Source organism: Sarcophilus harrisii, chromosome 1 (genome assembly GCF_902635505.1).
Source record: "Sarcophilus harrisii chromosome 1, mSarHar1.11, whole genome shotgun sequence".
NCBI classification, from domain to species: domain Eukaryota; kingdom Metazoa; phylum Chordata; class Mammalia; order Dasyuromorphia; family Dasyuridae; genus Sarcophilus; species Sarcophilus harrisii.
Window position 1 is genome coordinate 345,649,801 of NC_045426.1, and position 22,740 is coordinate 345,672,540.

A 22,740-nucleotide genomic window follows, 5' to 3' on the forward strand; every position below is an offset into this window, starting at 1 on the left:
GGAAACAGTCATTTTGATATTACTGAGTTAAATTTATACTTTTTTTAAAAATTAGATACAATTTCAAAGTGTTATGTACAACTTCTTTTTTCTATTCTTTGTTTAAGGAAATGTTTATGTTTGTGAGATCCAAAATAAGGAAATTTTAAAATTCAAATATCAATTTCATCTTATGTGACATTCATGCTTGCCCATATCTTACACCTAACTCTCTTGAAATTTTCTTAATATATAAGTTGAGACGTCTATGGAATCTACAAACCCTTTGACTTATTTTCTTTTTTGACCTTGAAGCATATTTTCCAATATGTTTGTTTTGACCTATGCATCAATGTTATAAAATATTAAAATATATGTTGATTTAATTTGAGAGGGTTTTACCAATTTCTTCATAAATTTCCTCTATTCTTCATCCTCTGTAAAGAAAGCCATATAGTATGCAGTTACATTTGTGTTGGTCTTTTTTTACTCATCATTAGCAACAGAAGGTGAGATGACCAAATAGCTGATGAAATAAGGTTTGTTGTTCAATTCAATTAAAAGCTCTAAGCTCTAGAGATATATTGCAAATGATGTGTGATTGAGTCCCATTTGTAAAATACTATGGGGTAGAATATATCCCAATGGTGAGAGAGAGATGTATCCCAAGGGGTAACCTAGTCTTTCAGGAAGAGAGCTAATGCTTTAACTACAAGTATTTAAGAAATTGTCTTGCTCCTCTACTATAGGTTATAAAATGTAAGTAACATCAGGTTTACTCATACAGAATCCTAATAAGCAGCTTGGTGATAGTCACCCAGATTCTGATTCCAGATCACAAAATCCAGCAATTTACTGGACAGCAGCTGTAACAACTGACTAACCTATGCTCACGATCTATATAAATGGCCTTTCATTGGAAGGATTGGTAGACACTGGTGCAGATCGGACGGTCATTAGAGGTGCCAGCTGGCCCAGTCACTGGCCAAAGATTAAAGCAGACACCTACATGTCTGGTGTAGGAGGATCAATAGCAGCTGAAGTTAGTGCTGCCCCTATGAGATGGACTTTTGAAGGCAAAACAGGAGTTTTTACTCCTTTTATAGTTGAAAAATCCCCATCAATCTGTGGGGAAGAGACGTTTTACAGCAATTAGGGTTAAAAATGAGTACTTCAGTTTTTTAAGCAGGGCTGCTGTTGAAGGCCTGCCAACATTTTCACCTGTTCCTATCCAATGGAAAACTGATACACCAGTGTGGATAGAACAATGGCCCTTAAGTAACGATAAAATTCAAGCCTTATTAGATATAGTACAGGAGCAGCTTGACCAAGGACACTTAAAACCTTCTCTAAGTCCTTGGAATTCCCCAGTGTTTGTTGTGAAAAAGAAATCTGGAAAATGGAGGATGTTAATGGATTTAAGAAAAGTGAATGAACAGATGGAAACTATGGGAACTCTTCAGCCTGGACTTCCATCTCCTACTCAGTTGCCTAGAGAATGGCCTCTTTGGGTCATAGATATTAATGATTGTTTCTATTCTATCCCTCTGGATAAGGAGGATATGAAAAGATTTGCCTTTTCAGTGCCCAGCGTCAACTTAGCTGAGCCTTATAAAAGATATGAATGGACACTTTTGCCACAAGGAATGAAAAACAGCCCTGCTATGTGTCAAATGTATGTTGCTGCTGCTCTTGCTCCAGTAAGAAAAGCATTCCCAAAAGTTATGCTATTACATTACATGGATGATATATTGGGATGTGCACCTGAGGAACAAATGTTAGAAGCATGTCTACAAAAGACCATAGAAACGCTAAGGAATTACAAATTATACATAGCACCAGAAAAAATTCAAAGACATGCTCCTTTTCAATATTTAGGATATGAAGTATACCCTAAGGTGCTTACAGTTCAAAAACTGTCCTTAAGAACAGAAAAGCTAAACACATTGAATGATTTTCAGAAATTGATAGGAGATATCCAATGGATGCAACCAGTGTTAGGTTTGACTACCTATCAGTTACCACTGTTATATGACATTTTAAGGGGAGACAGTGCTTTAAATTCACCACGCCAGCTTACAAAAGAAGCTCAAAAGGCTTTGAGAGAAGTTGAACTGGCTTTATCCAATGTGGTTGAAAGAGTCACTCAAAACCTTGGAGATATCAGTTTTTGCCACACAAGAGGCACCCACAGCAGTCCTTCATCAAGGAGACAGTGTGATAGAGTGGGTGAAACTCCCGGCACAACCAGAATAAAGCCTTACACCCTACCCAGTGCTTGTGGCTAGAATTTTATTAAAGGCCACTAAGCGAGCAGTACAATTATCTGGGACAAGACCTGACAAGATATACACCTTTTATACCAATACACAAATTAATGTGTGCTGTGAGACCATCCCAGAGTGGCAAATTTTATTAGCCATGGCTCCAAATTTTTTACATGGGTCTCCATTAAAGATAACCAGACTATTACATAATTGGCGATGGATTCTTGAAGAAAAAGTTTCTAAAATTCCTCTTAAAGGACCAACTATCTTCACGGATGCATCCAAACATAATATTTGTGATGTGTACTCTCATGATCTAACTATAAAGAGAGTAGTCAGAACTCCTTTTCAGTCCACTCAGCAGAATGAATTGACTGCATCATTCTAGCTCTTACTTATTATCCAGGAGACATAAATATAATATCTGATTCAGCCTATTCAGTAGGTGTGGTACAAAGAATTGCCACAGCCCAAATAAAATTTGTAGCCTCTAATATATATTAGCTCTTTAAGAAACTTCAAGAGCAAGTGAGAAAGCATCCAGGTAAGATCTATATATTACATGTCCATTCTCATAGTGGACTTCAGGTCCCATTTTTGATGGTAATTCAAAGGCAGATAGCCTTCTAACTATGTTGGTCAATACCCCTTTGTTCCAAGAAGCCCAGGCATCTCATTCTAAATATGATCAGGTTGCTCGAGCTTTACGTTTACAATTTGGAATAACAAGAGAGGAAGCTAGGAGCATAGTAAAAGCCTGTACAGCTTGTCTTCCTTTCCACGCTCCGACACTGCCTCCAGGGAAAAACCCTTGTGGTTTAAGACCCAATGAAATCTGGCAAATGGATGTGACCCATTATAAATCTTTTGATCGTCTGTCTTTCATCCACGTTGTGGTAAACACCTTTTTGGGATTCACTTTTGCAATACCAGCAACAAAAGAGACAGCCTGAGTGGTCACTGAATTCCTCACACAAGCATTTGCCATTATGGGTATGCCACAAGCAATAAAAACAGATAATGGTCCTGCTTATACTTTGAAACATTTTGCACACTTTTGTGCACAGTGTGAGATTTTACACACCACGGGCATACCCTTTAATCCTCAAGGACAGGCAATAGTAGAGAGGAGAAACAGAGATATTAAGACGCTCCTCCAAAAACAAAAGAAAGGGGGAGCCACAGGTAACCCTAGAGAACTTCTAAATCTAGCTCTTTATACTATTAACTTCTTGATTTTTGACAAAGATGCACTGGCTCCGGCAGACAGGTTTTATAACCCACCGGAAGGTCAGTGTCCAGTGCGAGCAGCTCCACTATCTTTAGATAATCGCCAGGTGATGTGGAGAGACCCAGAAAGTGGTGAATGGAAAGGACCAGATAGGCTAACTGCTTTGGGGAGAGGGTTTGCTTGTATCTCTACAGGTGGAGAAGGAATCAGATGGGTGCCAATGAGCCATATTCGCCTTGTCCATCGCAGAGAGACGGAGCAGACCCTTGAAACAAAGGAGATGACCCAAGAAATATCGGGTGGTTCTGTTGCTGATTGTGCTCACCATTGAAAGAGCTTGGCAGTTATGGCGTTTGACTCATGGACATCAAAGACTGTTGGACTTAAAAACCCTCAGGAATCATTGGATTCTTTGAGACATGATAAGATTGTTGTAGGACTTGAAAACCCTCAGGAATCATTGGATTCTCTGAGACATAGGACTTGAAAATCCTCAGGAATCATTGGATTCTCTGAGACATAGGACTTGAAAACTCTCAGGAATCATTGGATTCTCTGAGAAATGATAAGACTGTTACAGGATTTCAAAATCTGCTGGAATCATTGGATTCCCTAACACATAAAAAGACTTTTGCAGGACTTCAAAAACTCAGGGGGATCATTGGATTCCCTGACATGTGAAGCAATGGACAATAGATCAGTTTTAGACTATCTCTTGGCTGCTGAAGAAGGTGTATGTGTGACTGTTGTTTACATACCCTCCTTCTAAGACTTCTGGTGATCTTTTCCAACACCATGTTGATATTTATTGTTTGCTATTCCGCTACTTGCGTGTACAATTCATGTTTGTTACACCACATCGAGCCTGCACTGACTGTGGGGAGAGTCATCCCTTAATAGCCTTCGCTTATTGCTATGTGCTTGTGTAATACCTCCCCATGCTGATGGATTTGCATAATAAGACCCTTCAGCCCAGAAACCTGCTAGCAACCCCCACTTCCCTTTGGTGCTTTTCATCTCCCTTCCTGAGATGTCAGGGAGGGAGTGATCATCTCCTTTTTAGTGCTTTCACCGCCTTTCCTGAGAAGTCAGGGAGGCTGTGATCACCTCCTTTTCGGTGCTTTCACCTCCTTCCCTGAGAGTTAGGGAGGCTGTGATCACCTCCCCTTGGGGCTCTGACCTCCCTGAGGAGTCAGGGATGGCATGACCACCTGTGTTCTAAAATAAAAGAAAGCAGGAGATGTAATGGGCTGAAGTTTGAGTTGATGCACTGAGGTCCCAAGTATGTGAGGCTAAATAGTAATTGGGCTATACTCTATTAATATACATGATTGGATAAAGAATGGTCCCTGCCCGCTCTCCGTGCAAGTCCTGATGTGTTGTATAGGAAATGACGATTTTGGTGGGTGGAGGCAGAGAAAGAGACAGGAAGAGAAGCTGGGAGAGATTGGGCCTGGGTTCCATTTCTCCTAGCTGCTGGTCGTGTGGCTGCTGATCTAGCTAGCTTCTTGACTTAGCTGCACACATTGCTATCGACGATTCTCTTCCACCTCTGATCCGTCTTCACTGAGAATAAAGATAGACGATTTTCCCCTAACCTGAATTCCTGACTCCTGCTGATTTTAAAATACGCGATCTTCATAATACACACACACATACACACCAGATCACACACACATACATTTCACAAATCTATTTCCAAATATAGTTTAGGTTTCATTTGCCATTTAGATTCTTATTTCCTTTATTAGTCCACATGACCCACAAGAAAAGCAAATACAATAAATTTTACTATGTAGCACCTGTGGTACCTAGCCTCTGATATGTAAGATACCTCTGACACATAAGGTTTCCTGAGCAGGTCCCACATTCAAGGTGCTTTGTGGGTCTATATTTACTCAAAAAGATAGCTTCCAAACTCCTATCAATGTGTTTACTTTTTCACTTGTCAACCATGTGATATAATTAGTTCAAAGTAAAAGCATTTCATGAAATAGCATAAGATTTACAAAAAATTTCCTTAAATTTAAGGCACACTGCCACATATATACAATATATAGAGTGAGAATACAATTGTCCCTTCAACATCAAAATTAGGGGCATTCAAATTAAGACAACTCTAAGATACCACTACACACCTGTCAGATTGGCTAAGATGACAGGAAAAAACAATGATGATTGTTGGAGGGGATGCAGGAAAACTGGGACATTGATGCATTGTTTGTGGAGTTGTGAACGAATCCAACCATTTTGGAGAGTAGTTTGGAACTATGCTCAAAAGTTATCAAACTGTGTATACCCTTTGATCCAGTTAGTAGTTACTACTGGGATTACATCCCAAAGAGATTATAAAGAAGGGAAAGGGACCTTGTATGTGCACGAATGTTTGTGGCAGCCCTTTTGTAGTGGTTAAAAACTGAAACTGAATGGATGTCCATCAGTTGGAGAATGGCTGAATAAATTGTGTATATGAATATTATGGAATATTACTGTTCTGTAAGAAATGACCAACAGGATAATTTCAGAAAGGCCTGGAGAGACTTACACGAACTGATGCTGAGGAAATGAGCAGGACCAGGAGATCATTATATACTTCAACAACAGTACTATATGATGACCAGTTCTGATGGACCAGGCCATCCTCAGCAACGAGATCAACCAAATCATTTCCAATGGAGCAGTAATGAACTGAACCAGCTATGCCCAGAAAAAGAACTCTGGGAGATGACTAAAACCATTACATTGAATTCCCAATCCCTATATTTATGCACACCTGCATTTTTGATTTCCTTCACAAGCTAATTGTACAATATTTCAGAGTCTGATTTTTTTTGTACAGCAAAATAACGTTTTGGTCATGTATACTTATTGTGTATCTAATTTATATTTTAATATATTTAACATCTAACTGGTCATCCTGCCATCTAGGGGAGAGGGTGGGGGGGTAAGAGGTGAAAAATTGGAACAAGAGGTTTGGCAATTGTTAATGCTGTAAAGTTACCCATGTATATATCCTGTAAATAAAAGGCTATTAAATAAAAAAAAAAAATAGGGACATTCATCCCCATAATCTAGAAAATCCACATAAAATTTTTTTGACCCTCCCTTAGTACCAGAGAGGAAGTCTGATTTTATTTTTCTTTTTTCTTTTTATGGGGTATTTACAATACCTTATTGTAAAATTGAGGTTAACTATTTGCTCATAGGCTTTGTATTGTAACAATAATATAATAAAAATAGCATAATAGAAATTCAATTCATGACATAAAGAAGTTATATTATAGGCATCCACCACAGGTTATAAAGGAGTATTATTTATTATGAATTAACACACAGGAGTTAGCAAGGAAAGGAATTTTAACAGTTAACAAAGGGAAAGATAACTTCCCTAATGGAACTCACAATTAACCAGGAGGAACACTAGGTCTACTCTTCACTGGACCACAGTGCTTCAGTAGGGTCTGCTAGTCACACAATCTCCACTGTCATTGTAATCTTTTCTGGACCAGATTAGCCATCTCAGCTTTAATCCATTAGGAAAGAGTGCCCCTAAACCTCTCCCTGACAAGAACAGGCTGACAGATCTTTAGTTAGAGTCACCAAACCCAGCTAACAAAAGCCAAGTAACAGGCTAAGTAATATCAAGCCTTTCCTTTTTGTGATTTCTGTCTACACCTGAGAATACAACACTTAGTTACAGGCATTTATCCAAGGGTTCAATCTGACATGTTTCCAAGATCTTCTCTGCCTTAGTTACATTTAACTTGTACTAGAACAAAAAGTAGGCTCAGGGAACAAGGTCACTGTTCTCTACCCTTCTAGGAGAAATCTTGTCTTTATTATACATATTTGTCAGTAACAAAGTTTGAATGTTTTAATGTGCATTGTGGCCAGAAAAAACCTCAGTGTCTCTGCAAATGCCTGAATTAAAAAGATGTAAAATTAAGTATTGAGACTCCCCCAAATGGCTAAATATTTCCCCCAAATTATAAGGACTTAAAATTTCACATTTTCACTCTTCCCAAGGGAATGAATCTCCCAGAACCTATTGATCCCTTTGTCTCTCCATTTCTATCACTACCGATACCATAGTCACAGTATCAAAGAATATTCTGTACTATAAACCTAACAAGGAAAATTAAAACAACTTTTTTTGAGAACATTTTAAAAAAAATAGAAAGAACCCCACTCAACCCCAATGGATGACTTGTAAATTCATTAATGGACTACTGGAATGCTAATAATCTACCCAAAGGGAGGTAGAGATGCAATCTATAATTACTTCGTGATGGTCTTTTTCCCCCTCCATTTTCCCACCTGCCTCAAGTCATCATCCCTAATCACAGACTCTAGAGAGGTTTCTGAGTCCCAAAGGCCATAAGAGAGAGAAGAGAGGCCCATAATTTGTGAAGAGTGGTGGTGGGTGGGCACTTGATGCTAATGGATTTTCACTCTGAGCTGGACTGTAGGCAACACACAATTTCCCTAATGTCCTTGAAAATGGTAGGAGGTGAAGCAGTGGGATTCCCCTCCTATTTTTAATACTCTTTTAGGACCATCATACATACACTAGAACATACCCTCTATTCTTATCATGATATCAGAACTTTTTTTGTCTTCATCCAATTTTTCCTCCTCTCCTGAGAGGATGAGATGATGTTCTTTCTAAGATTAACTCTTTCACTTCTATTCCAATCTCCTTTGGATCTTTGTTTCACCAAAGATCATCCCTACTCTTTTCTGCAACTTTCATTTTTACCACTTTAGAATAGAATGTCAGTCAGCAATGTTGCTACTGGGCTTATGTCCCAAAGAAATCTTAAAAGAGAGAAAGGGACCTACATGTGCAAAAAATGTTAGTGGCAGCTCTTTTTGTAGTGGCTAGAAACTGGAAACTGAATGAATTCTCAATTGGAGAATGACTGAATAAATTATGGTGTATGAATGTTATGGAATATTATTGTTCTGTAAGAAATGATCAAGAAGATGATTTCAGAGAGGCTTGGAGAGACTTACATGAACTAATGCTAAATGAAATGAGCAGAACCAGGAGATCTTTATACACAGCAACAGCAAGACTATACGATGATCAATTCTGATGGACATGGCTCTCTTCAATAACGAGATAATTCAAATCAGCTCCAATTGTCCAGTAATGAAGAAAGCCATCTACACCCAGAAAAAGGACTGTGGGAACTGAGTGTAGACCACAACAGACTCTTTCTGTTGATGTTTGCTTGCATTTTGTTTTCTTTCTCAGGTTTTTTTTTTCTTTCTTGATCCAATTTTTCTTGTGCAGCAAGATAACTGTATAAATATGTATACATATATTGGATTTAACATATATTTTAACATGTATTGGACTACTTGTTATCTAGGGGAGGAGGTGGGAGGAAGGAGGGGAAAATTTGAACAAAAAGTTTTGCAAGGGTTAATGTTGAAAAATTATCCATGCATATGTTTTGTAAATAAAAAGCTTTAATAAAAAAAAAAAGAAAACAAATAGAATAGGATGTCAGAGTTGGAAGGGACTTTAGAAATAATTTGGCCAATTCCTTCATTTTTTAAGTGGGAGAATGGAGGCTCAGAGAGAGAAAGCAATCTGCTCCAACTCACATAGTAGATTAGAGGTAAATCCAAAACCAGGACTTAGATTCCCTGACTTCCAGACCAGTTTTCCTTATCTATGGCATCATCTCATCTTCAGGCTCCTTCAGTGCCCAGCACAAGATGTTTGCCGGAAATTATGTGATGATCTATTGTGATAGACTTAACTTTTTTTAATAATGAGGTGATCCAAGACAATTCTAATAGACTTTTGGTGTAAAGTGCCATCCACATCGAGAAAGAGAACTATGAAGACTGAATGTGGATCCACGCAAAATATAGGATTTTCACTTTTTGTTGTTGTTTGTTTGTTTGTATTTATTTTCCTTCTCATGTTTTTTTTTTTTTCTCTTTTGATCTGATTTTTCTTGCACAGCATGATGAATATGGGAATATGCTTAGAAGAACTGCACATATCTAACCTATATTAAATTGCTTGCTATCTTGGGGAGGGAAAGGAAAGGGAGGAATAAAAATTTGGAACACAAGGTTTTACAAAGGGGAATGTTGCAAACGATCTTTGTATGTATCTGGAAAAATAAAATGCTCTTAATAAAAAAAAAAAAAAACCCAAGATGTTCGCTTGTTGATTGATAGGTAGAATTATATAACTTCAGAACTGGAAGGAATTTCAGTAGTACTCTAGTCCAACTCTTGCATGATATATTTCTGGTGGGGGGAAAAGTGGGGGAAAGAGTGTCAGCAAAGCAGATTCCAGTCAGGAGATTAGTTTGGTTGGAATCAAGGATTTACATAATGGAGATAACATGGGAAAGGCAGATTGGGAGTCCAACTGTGGAGGCTTGTGAAGGCCAACCTAAATCTGAACCTTATTCTGTGGGTAAGAGGGCGATAGTGAAGGTTTGCTTTTAGCATATGAGTAATGTGCACAGACTTTTGTATCAGGAACATTACTCTGGAAGTTATATAATAATGATTGGAGAGGATATGAAATTGTAGTAAAACCAATTAGAAGAAGATGGCTCCTGGCTCACTCCTATAGTCTCTACAACTGAAGAAGCTTAAGTTTGTGGATTGTTTGAGCTCACCAAAATAGTGATCTCTTGAGTGTAGGAGGTCACCAAGTTGCATAAGAAGGGTGTATTGGTCTAGGTCAGAAAAAGTCAAAACTCTTGTGCTAGTCAATGGGATAAATAGAATGTTCCTAACAAGAGGAGAAGGAAAAGGAGGAAGAGGAGGAGGAGGAAAAAAAACAAGAAGAAGAACAAGAAGGAGAAAAAGAAGAAACAAAGAAAATTTCTTAATTAAAAAAGAGATGGAAAGAAGGGGACTGTCCCAAGATCTTTTATAGAAATAAAAAGGAAAGGAAAGGATGAAAGTGTGTATGTACAGGACCAGCATGTAGTCTGTGTATTTCTGTGACTCTCTCTACATCTCTCTGTGTCTGGCTAGCTGCCTGTGCTTTGTGTATGTAAGTGTCTGCTTGGGTAATAGCCTAAGGCTGATGTCTGTCTATAGCCTCTACTCCCATCCATTTGACAAATATAACACTTGGGATTTTGTTTTAAAGCAGTTTGACATGCTGAATTGTTTTATCTTCCCTAAGCCTGACTGGGATATGTGTGTGTGTTTTGAGGGGGTGGGGTGAGCTGAGGAAGAGCTCATTCTTCAGTTAGGACTCCTCCTTAGTAAAAAAAAAAAAAAAAAAAAAAAAAAAAAAGGTTGTCCAGGGAACTCAAGGACAAAATTGTCCTCTCCTCCCCCACTGTTGCCTCCCTACTCCCATGCTCACCCTTGCCCTCAGAATGTAGGTTGAGGAGCAGTAAGCAGGACCAATTGGTTCCTGGGACTTCTGGCTCAGAAATAGTATTGGAGTCATTCAATAGCACAGTTTCCTCCCCTTGCCCTTCTTTGCCTCATTTTTTATCTAGCTTTAATCACTAAATGGACATTGTCTCAGAAAAACAGACTTAGGAAAGACTGCATCTTAAAAAGGCCAAGATGCACTGCATTTGGGGTCATCTCTAGTCACCCCAATCTATACCTTGCCACTGTACCTAGATGTTCTGGAGGAGTGTAGCTGGATCTTTGCACTCTCCCCCCCCCACCCCCACTTAAATCCATTTCACTTGCAAGTCACAATGAGATCTCCTTCCTGTCATGGTCCCCTTTAAGAACAAAGGACAATCTGGGGGAGGGGGTGGAGGGAGGGAGGGGAAAAATCGGAACATAAGTGAGTGCAAGGGATAATGTTGTAAAAAATTACCCTGGCATGGATTCTATCAATAAAAAGTTATTAAAAAAAAACCAGAAACTGCCAAGAGTTATTAAAAAAAAAAAAGAACAAAGGACAAACAATAACCCTTCCCCTAAGGCAGGTGACAGATTTCTGTGTCAGGCAGGGACTATATAAAAGAGGGGGTGTTTGGTGACACATTCTGAGATACTAGGGCCTAGGGAGGAAGCATTTTGTAAGCTGTATGCCCCAAAGCAGCCTGAAGCTTCTGGTTTTCATTCCCATCCAATGATGCTAACACTGTCATTCAATGGCGATCAGGTGCCAGATACTATGGTGTCTAAAAAGTACCAACTGAGCCAGAATTCAGAGGAGTCTGGAGTGAATTGGAGGGAGGCACAGCTCTTCCCATGGGAGATGAGGTAGCTGTGGCCTGAACCATGGACTCTCCCTTCAGATATGCTACAAGGTGTTTTCTTGAATCCATATGTCTTAGTCAACAACATCATGCCTGGAAGAGGGATGCATCATGGTGATACATCATGGCCAGAGAAAATAGTGACTAAGCTTGAGGTAAAATGACTTAACTTGAAAGGAAAATGTCTGGTTCTGAGGGAACAGCCCTGAGAAATGACCCAGTCTGGTACCTCAATACCTCTGTCCTGAGGAGCCCCTAGGGGATTTAAAAAGAATTCCTAAACCCAGAACTAAGGATAGCTAGGCTTAGTGTTTTATTTCACAAATGAGAAAATCAAGACTCACAGAAAGGCAGGACTCTATATAAAATTATTTAGTATAGATTATGTAATACATATTACACTGTACATGTATATTACATAGTATATATTACATAGCTACATTATATTAAGTAATAATCACCCTATTACATATAGAACTATATGTAATATATAGTCTATATTATAACAATATGGTAATATATAGTATGGCATAGTAAATATATGGTATATTTCATCACAGTATGATCTGTAAGCACATCCTATTTCCCTAAAGGATGTTTGATTCAAATGAACAATCCAGGTCTTTGACTGAAGGTTAAAGCATTTTGTTGCCAGCACAGCTTGTGAACTACAAGTGATAGCAGCAGAAACAAAGGGGCACATTGAGGACACGGTTATAGATTTGGGGAGGTCTGGAAGAGAAGGATTCCAGTGCTTGGGGAAATCCAACCTCTCTTAGTTTAAGGATTGAAAGGAGGGGAGAGGAAAGGGAGGACTGAGGCCTTAAGATTAAGAAATCAACACTGGGAAGAATAAGAGGAGTGAAAGGAGGAGGAGGAAGGGAGAGAGAGAAAAAAAAGAGAGGGGGAGGGAGAGAAGGAGGGAGAGAGACAGACACAAAGAGAAACAGAGAGAGGTGGGGGGGAGAGGATAGAGGGAGAGAAAAAGAGAGAGGGGGAGAGAGAGAAGGAGGGAGGGAGAGACAGACAGACAGAGAGAAACAGAGAGAGGTGGGGGGGAGAGGATAGAGGGAGAGAAAGAGAGGGGGAGAGAGAGAAGGAGGGAGGGAGAGACAGACAGACAGACACAGAGAGAAACAGAGAGAGGTGGGGGGGGGAGGGGGAGAGAGGGAAAGAATGAGCCGCCCACCTTCCAAATCCTTTACCACTTCTCATCAGACTATCCCCTAAAACCCAGGGGGACTCTCCATCTCCCAGAGAGGGACTCCAAATGAAATAAAACAAGTAGAGAAGAGATGGTAGGAGGGAGCGTGCCTCTTCTGCCATGTTCCCCCCCTTTACCCCCTTCAGCGCTCAGTTATAAGTTGAGTGGAGCCCGATCTTGTACAGTGGCATCTTCTGCTACTCTGCTGTCACCCGAGCCTGCTCCAGCACCAGAAGCTGCAGAAGCATTCTGATTCTCCCTTGGCATCGAATCCCAGTCTCAAGCCCAAGACAATGACCTAGTCAATCGAGAGCCTGATTAGACTTTAGCTGCATCCCTTACGGACCCAAGCTGAGCCCGGGCCAGGTCTCCTGCGGACCTGACCTGGGAGAGACCCCTTGACAACTCGAGAAAGCGCCGGGCTGCACCTTTTGCCAGCCCCGGGTAGTTCCCAGACTTATTCCAGCGAACCTCAGGAAAATCCCAAGCGCATCCCTTGTTGATCTCAGTCTCACTCCCTGCCTGCAACTGCTCCCAAGTTCACCTCCGGTGGACTCCGGGAACGCGCTTATTTAAGCTTCACCCTCCCTCTCTATCGTGGGCAGCTCTTAAGCGCATCCTTTGCAGACCCCGGAGAAACCTTTAGCTTCATCCTCTACTCATCCAAAGCATTGCCCAGGTGCATCCCCAGGCTTCGTTTCTGCGGAACTCGTTAGTTCCTCGACTGCGGCATTCAAGTAAGTGTGCATTCAAGACCCGAACCGGGCTCAGGGGGCGAGGAGCCCACGCCCTGGCGCGCTTTGTGGGTAGGAAAGGGCTAGCGCGCTCTGCCACTCCCGGGATGTCCTGGAGGTCGCTGCTGCTGCTGCTGCTCCTTAGCTCGCCTGCCGGTGCTTGGTACAAGCACGTGGCAAGCCCCCGATATCACATAGTGGGTCGGGCTTCGGGGCTGCTCATGGGCCTCCGCCGCTCACCTTACATGTGGCGCCGCACCGTGGCGTCGAGCCCGGGCCCGGTAAAGAGAGATGCGGACCAGGAGCTCTCTGCTTGGACTGACAGCCTTCCTGCCTGGAACACGCTCTTGGCGAATATACGAGGAAGCACAGCGGAGGCGCGGCGTGGGAACCGCAGGGAGCTAAAAGGGGGCCGCCCAAGCTGGAACCGGGGTTCAAGCGGTCCTGATGGTGAGGAAAGACTCTGGGACAATGTACCTGCCGGAGTCCCCCGAGTCTAGCTCGTAGGCTTCTGGCGGCTGACTCCACATCCCGCCCTCGACAGGTACTTCAGGTTGGGACTGAAATTGGGACTGGTGGAGGCAGGAGATATGATTGGGAGCTAGCCGTGGAGGGAAAATGTTACTATGAATGAGTTCTGACCCTATGAAAGTGTGACTGCATGTTTAGTGTGGGAAAAAGGATGGGTGCAGCCCCAGTTTGCCCTAGGGATTTGTCTGGGTCAGTTCAGTATCCCATGTGTGTTCAGGGTTGTTTGAGCCCCAAATTTACTAGAGGCAGAGAGGCAGAGAATATAGATGCTTGATACTGGAGCTTTGGGGAAAGGGAGGCTTGGAGATATGAAGTAAATGTTTGCATGGAAGCATATATCTAAGGCAATTTTTCCTCTCGTGGGGGAAGGGGCACGTGGGTTTTCCCATTTTTACTCAGCTCAAATTCCCTACTTTCCTTACAGAGCCTTCCGGTAGGAGACAACATCTGTGATCTCCTTTGTCTGTGGAATTCCCAAACTCACAAACCTCTTTCTGATCCCAGCTTTGAATGTCTCCAAATCCCAGAGCTCCATTTCCCCTGCTTGGTGTGCTTGTTATGAAGTAGACGTTGAGAGGGGAAGAGCCGACGGATCTCAGAACCCTCAAGGACGATTCAACACTTACTGGGATCTCCAGTTATATTTCCCTCCTTTCTTCCTTTCTTTTAAAGAATCTTTGTCTCTTTGTTGATGTCTGTGTACCATCCCTATCTCGCTATGACAATCTGCTTTCATTAAAAATGACAATTTAAAACGCATCTGATTTTCTCTGCTTTTCTGCTTTCACCCCGAACCTACAGATGGTTTTGGAGGAGGCCAGTAGGGAAGGAATCCAAAGCTCGTTCTTTCTTCCCAGTCCCTTGTGTACTTTGGTATATTGCCCTACAGTGCAAATAGTGGAGTTATTTTCTGGTAAATGTCATCAGCCCACGCCCCTTTCTCTAGGGAGAATCCAGTTCTCCTCTGTCAACTCTTACTCAGGGCAATGGTTAAGTTGGGAACTATTGCCACTTCTCTCACCTATCCCCCTTCTAAGCTTATTAGCCTTCTATCAATTTTAAACTTAACCAAAGGAAAGGGATGAGAAGGGTGGGCAAAGGAGTAGGAACCAGATTTGTCTGTCCTGGGACTCTCTGAATCAGAGCAGAGCTCTAATAGCTGGATAGGATATCTGGAGAGAATCTGAGGCTGGTTTCTTCCCAGGTAAGTGGATCCTCCCTTTTTGTTCTTGGAAAGAGTCCGGGACTCTGGGCTATGCTGTCTCTATCCCTTCTAGAAAAGGTCTACAGCCCAATACTTCTTAGAGTTGTCTAAGCAGGGGTTTATATAATCAGAGCTGGGCTTTCCCTCCCTGAGTCTCAGTTCAGAAGAGAGGATCTCTCTCCTGGAATTAGATTTAACTATTCCTCAGGGTTCTCTACTGGCTAGTGGAACAGGTAAATTTTTTTTTTATGATAGCTTTCTACTTTCAAAATACATGCAAAGATAGTTTTCAACATTTACCCCTGCAAAACCCCATGTTCCAAACTTCTCATCCTTTTCTCCCCCCCACCCCTTTCCTTAGACAGCAAGTAATCCAATATAGGTTAAACATGTGTGCAATTCTTTTAAATATATTTCCACATTTATCAAGCTACACACAAAAAACCAGACCAAAAAGGAAAAAAATGAGAAAGGAAAAACAAGCAGAACAAAAAAGGTGAGAACACTATACTGTATCCACATTCAGTCCCCATAGTCCTCTCTCTGGATGCAGATGGCTTTCTCCATCACAAATCTACTGCAATTGGCCTGACTCACCTCACTGCTGAAAAGAGCCAAGTCCATCAGAGTTGATCATCCTTGTTGCCTCTGTGTACAATGTTCTCTTGGTTCTACTCATTTCACTTAGTATCAGCTCATGTAAGTTTCTCCAGGCCTTTCTGAAATCATTCTGCTCATCATTTCTTATAGAACAGTACTATTCCATAACATTCATATACCATAATTATTCAGCCATTCTCCAACTGATGGGCATCCACTCAGTTTCCAGATCTTTGCCACTATAAAAAGGGCTGCTATAAATATTTTTGCATGTGTGGATTCTTTTCCCTTTTTTATAATCTCTTTGAGATACAGACCCAGGAGAGACACTGCTGGATCAAAGGGTATGCACAGGTTGATAGTTGGGACAGGTAATTAATAAATTCTCATCCATCTTACCCCCAGCTTGTCCCTCAGGTCACTCTAATTTCTTGTTAACATTTAGGGGTAGCCTTGGAAGAAGACAACAACTCACGCACTTCACAGTATTTTTCACTCTCCTCTTCCCCTCCAAAATTTGGAACATTTTTGTTTCAGGTCTCACCACTGTCCTCCAGAAGCTCCAGAAGAGAGCGCTATATTCCCATGAAAATGTCTGGGTAGTTCGTGTCTTGGTTTTAGCTAGGTGAGATGACATTTGAACAATGAGGTCTTTTGGTCTATAGGGGGGGCAGGCTCATTGCAGAACTAAATGGTAACCTTGTAACTAGGTAAGGGAAAGCAGAGCTGACCCCTGTGCATCCCATCTGGCCAGTAGGACTTCTTGTACTTTCACTTCTTTGTCTCCTCACTTTTGCTGAATGTGGGCTATGTGCAGATTCCTTTGGCCTGAGCTACACTGGCTCTAGAGATTGAGGGGAACGCATGTAATCTTTGGAAAGACTCAAGGAGTTTACAATCCAGTAGAAAAGATGAAACACAAATATAATTCAATAAATCATAAATCAAGATCTGGAAGGGACCTTAAAAACTGTCTAAACCTTTTCTAAACCCTTTACACATAAGAGAACTGAGACCCAGGAAAGTTAAGTGATTTGCTTAAACTAAGGCAGAAGCAGGATTCAAACCTCGATTCTCCCATTTCATTATTAGTGTTATGCCAGGATCCTGGCTATCTTCAATGTTTCCACGCCATAAACATTTAGTATCTATTGTGAATGGGCAAGACGGCTTCCTTCTGCAATGTTTCGTCTTGACTTGGAAATAAGTTTGGGTTTTTGAAGCTTATGTTAGCAGAAGAAAAACTTCAGACAGGTCCCACTAACTTGGAAATTAGATTTAACACCCCAGTGTCCATCTGTATGATCATCTATAGAAGACTAGCCTAGCTCATTTTAAATTTGTTCATCACTAAAGGGCAGATCACCAAGTGGTGGTTTTATTCTGCCACAACAGATCATGGACACCATTTACTACATTGTGAGGTAGGTTGCCACCTGCATTGGTGAAAGATCTACCTAAGCTACTTACTTCATAGTATAAGTATATTCAAGTATAGAGACAGGGACTGGATCCATCATCGGTTTACAGAACTCTCAAGATACAAAACTCCCTCATTGATACAAGCCTATGTTTTTGCTGTAATTTGCAATTTTAGGCAGATGCTCAAAACACTGAGATTTCAGGTGCTAACTCCACAACGCCTCTCTTGACATCATGAAAACATTAAATTATGAACAAAGTGCTGTTCATATAGTCAGTGAGAATTATGGAGCTAGGAGTGGAGAGATCATATACTATTGTATTAAGGGGAATTAGGAAAAAAAAACAAAACAAAAAAAAAACCTTGAGCACCTGAGCTTGCTGTTGAAAGATAGTAAAATTTCTAGAAGAAAATATTCCAAGTGGAAGATAAACTGCTTACTACTTGGATCATAGACCATGACCCAAAATAATTAACCCTTTTTCCTCTAGAGTTCTCACCTCCCTGCCCTGATCAGTGAGTACCTCACATCACCTGCTTCATCTAAGTTAGCTACAGTCTTGCTTCATTTCACTTCCAGACTCCCTTCCCAGGAGCCACTGGTCCCTCACCATGGAATCAAATTGCCCAGCTCCATGGAAGTGCCCTAGTCCAGCAGATCAAGAAATCCCTGTTTGCCTGGATAATTCTTGGTTAGATGTGTTTGAGAAGGGGATCGTTAGTCAGTGTAGACTAGAGGATCCTTATTGTCGACTTTGATTAGATGATCTCCAAATTCCCCACCAGTTCTGAGATTCAAAGATTTTGTGTTATTCTACCTATATATATATACAACTATGTGCTTTGTCTATTGGCCAGATGTCGGTCGGCCAGGTATCTGTTCTTTTCTATATAATCTCTTTTTTCTGCTGCATTGTCTCTTTCTACCCTTAAAAATTCTTATACTTTTAATTTTACATGATTTTAATTTACTTGATTCCAGTTTAATTTACAGATTACATGCGTCCCCCTCAATCCCTAGAGCCAGTGTAGCTCAGGCCAAAGGAATCTGCACATAGCCCACACTCAGTAAAAGTGAGAAAGAAGTGAGAGTACAAGAAGTCCTACTGGCCAGATGGGATGCACAGGGGCCAGCTCTCCTCTTCCCTGCCTGCCCTATCTCCTCAGCTGCTTTCTTTTAAAAAATTGTTTTCAATAGTATTTTATTTTCCCCAAATATATGTAAAGATAGTTTTCAGCATTCATTTTTGTAAAACTTTGTGTTCTAAATTTTTCTCTCCCTCCCCACTCCTCTCCAAGATAGCAAGTAATTTGATATAGGTTAAATATGTGAAATTCTTTTAAACATGTTTCTGTATTTGTCATGTTGTGCAAGAAAAATCAGAAAAGGGAAAAAACTTGAGAAAGAAAACAAAACCAAACACAATAAAAGTGAAAATATGATGCTTCAATCCATATTCAGCGTCCAGACTCCTCTCTCTAGATGAGGATGGCATTTTCCATCCCAAGTCTATCGGAATTGCCTTAAACTACACCATTGTTGAGGTCAGCTGTTTTCTTAAAAGACTTCCAGTCCTCAAGAGTTCTTAGCCTCATTTGCTTGGCCTCTTTCAGGATGGAAATCCCTTTCTTAATCTCTTCTTGAGTGGTTTCTCCTAGTGCCTAGAAACACTAGGAATTATAAACTAGACTTTGGTAGGGAATTAGAGGAATGCTCAGTTCAAGCAAAAAGACATGCCAAACTCAATGGGCCAAATCTACAGAGGTTTGGAGTTGTTCTTTTATCTATCTTCTCTATTCAGACTCCCTAAGGAGCCAAACCCTGACTTTTCCCTGTTCTTCCCAGGTTAGTGTGGGAGAAGAAGCTTCCATTAATTTCTCCCTTCCTGGCCCCTAGCCTGTGGAGGTTTTGTGGGGGAGTCCCTAGGTGTAATGTGCTTTCTAGAGACTCCAAATTGGATTACAAAGCATTGCATTGCTTTCTAGAGCCCCTACACCAAAGTGATTAAAATATCCTGCTTTCTAGAGCCCCCAAGTTGGGGTGACAACACTACTGTTGCTTTCTAGAGTCCCCACACTGGGCTGATTAAAATATCCTGTTTTCTAAAGCCCCCATGCTGGGGTGCCAAAATATACCTTCCAGATTATCTCTCTGGAGGACCTTGGGACCAGCCCCCGAGTCCTTGATCTTGGAGGAGTGATGAAGGCAGGAGACTCATGAGGATGGCCAAAGATGGAGTCCATCCCTTTCAAGTGCTCTCAGCCCTTAAATACTTTAGTACAATTACATCACTACAGCACACTGAGCGTGTGCCAACTGTAGAACCATTACATCACCATATGACACTAAGTATATGCCAACTAGAGTAATTTCATAATTACATCACATTGAGTATATGTTTAACTAGAGAACTATTATTTCATTAGTCACACTGAGTAAACACCCTGTTGTAAGTATCTTTGCTTCAAATATACCTTTCCCAGAATTCCCCACAATTTGCTGTCCTCTACACCCAGGGATGGTAAGTCATTAACATTCCAAGGTGCTTAGAAAACCCTTTTCTCTTGTACTTGTTGGCCAGGAAAAACTCTGACCTAGAGCACCTGGATGAGAAGAACTAGAAGATATAAAACACAGTGAGAGACAGTCTCTACTTTGGAAAGGCTAATTCTATCCTGGACATACACAAATAAGAGTAATTAGTAATTATATCTCTATTTCTTTCTATTTTCTCAAAACTTTCTCTACTCCACCCAACTAAAGTAGCAGAACTAAAGGGGGACTCACAATGCCTCCTGGGACATTACTCAGTTGAATACTGACTTTTTTTGGCATAGATTTAGATTCTGCTCTCCAAAAGGTCATTTAGTTCAGGCCCCTGCCTTTGACCTACCTTTGGTTACCTAAGATTAATTAATATCCTGAGCATCAAACAGCCCTTTATTCCCAGCAGCTATGGATCTTCTTTCACCTCATAAGCAATCTACAATTTCAGAGTCACTAAGCAACTTTCTTCTAGTCAATTCTTTCTTACTTGTAACAAAAATATCTTGTCCCTCTACACCTTTCCAATCTTCTTTTACCTTATACCATATCATATTCTCTTCAGTCCAGTGACACTGGTCTCTTTGCTCCCTACACAAGACACTCCATTTCTTGATTTCAGTTAGGGGTCTGTGAGCTATGGTTCTTAGTAGAAGTTGACCAAAAGAATCACTTGATCCAGGGTGTAGCCTTAAGTTTACATAGAAATATTAATATTTTTATTATTATATTATATAATAATATTGATACATATTAAGTCTACATGTAAATATAAGCTGATTTTGTATGCAAAATCAGGTATAATATAGTAGAGAAACTCATTAGAAGAAATCTACCTAATCATAGTATCTAGGCTTTCTAACCTGATCCTTAACTGGAGATCTTCAAGTTATATGACCCATGGTCCTTTTTAAAAACAAGAATCTTCCCTTCTCCCGCTTATCTTAGTGAAGTTTCACTTTTCATTGTCCTCACACAAAAAATGTTGCTATTCATACTCCTGGGCTCTCTGGATCAAGCCCATTAGTTCATTCTTCCAATTTCAGGCTTACTCCCAGGTAATTGAGAAGTCTCCTAATAACATAGTGGACTAGTGGTATTCCACTTACATTCTAATCTAATTCAACTAAGTTTTTCCTCCTCCTTGTTCAAAGGAGTGAATGGTATAGAATTATCATATATAACTTTTTTCCTCTGCCACTTTCAAAATCAAAACAGTTGAACCTGATCTCTAAATCACCTCCAAAGTTCAGGAAAGATGACATTTTCCTCACAGAGAGTTCACATTCTTAGAGCAAGAGAAGTCTTACACATGAATTATAGAATACACACGAGAATGTGTGATTCAGAGCTACATTATCCAATGCAGATAATATCAGTCTGTGAGAACTCAGTAGAGGGAGATTAGCATGAGTTGTACCAATCAGAAGATTTTTCTAGAGGAAGTGGTACTTGAACATGTCCTTGGAGGATTTTAATAGGCCTAGAGAAAGAAAGAGAATATTCAAGTGAAAGATGGTTATGTAAAGAAATTCTGAGGAGAAAAAAATTGGTATTTACAACAGAGGTCCACACCTTCCTCTGAGAGATTTCCTGACTCCCTCACATGTTAATCCTGATCTGCTGTTGTTTGCCACCAATTTTTGTCTAGCTATAAGGAACTGGATTTCAAAGATTTTGTAGATGGTACCTGGATGTTAATGTCTGGTTTAAAATTGTACTCTTGCTCTATGGTGAATATGGTGAAGTAAGGAGATCAAAACTTAGCACAATACCTGCCATATTGCTTAATAAATGCTTGGTTTTTTAAAAAATAATAGCTTTTTGCAAAATAACTGTATGGACATGTATACATATATTGTATTTAACATATACTTTAACATATTTAACATGTATTGGTCTACCTGCCATCTGAGGGATGGGGGAGGGGGAAGGAGGGGAAAAGTTGGAACAAAAGGTTTTGCAACTGTCAATGCTGAAAAATTACCCATGCATATAACTGGTAAATAAAAAGCTATAATTAAAAAAAAGAAAAAAGAAAAGAAAAAAATAATGGTTTTTTATCAGAAGAGAAGCAATAAACTAGGAAATCACTTTTACATTTAAGGATTCTGATAAAGGCCTCATTTCTAAAATACATAGAAAATTGACTCAAATTTTTAAGAATTCAAGCCATTCCCCAATTGATAGTCAAAAGATATGAACAATTTTCAGATGAAGAAATTAAAATCATTTCTAATCATATGAGAAGGTGCTCTAAATCACTACTGATCAGAGAAATGCAAATTAAGACAACTCTCAGATTGGCTAAGATGACAGGAAAAGATAATGATGAATGTTGGAGGAGATGTGGGATAACTGAGACACTGATACATTGTTGTTGGAACTCTGAATGGAACTAGCCATTCTGGAGAGCAATTTGGAATTATGCTCAAAAAATTATCAAACTGTGCATACCCTTTAATCCAGCAGTGTTTCTCCTGGGCTTATATCCCAGAGAGATCTTAAAGGAAGGAAAGGGACCCACATGTGCAAAAATGTTTGTGGCAGCCCTTTTTGGCTAGAAACGGGAAACTGAGTGGATGCCTCTTAGTTGGAGAATGGGTGAATAAATTGTGGTATATGAATGTTATGGAATATTATTGTTCTATAAGAAATGATCAGGAGGATGATTTTGGAGAGGCCTGGAGAGACTTACATGAATGAACTGATGCTAAGTGAAAAGAGCAGAATCAGGAGATCATTGTACACAGCAACAAGATTATACAAAGTTCAATTCTGATGAATGTGACTCTTTCCG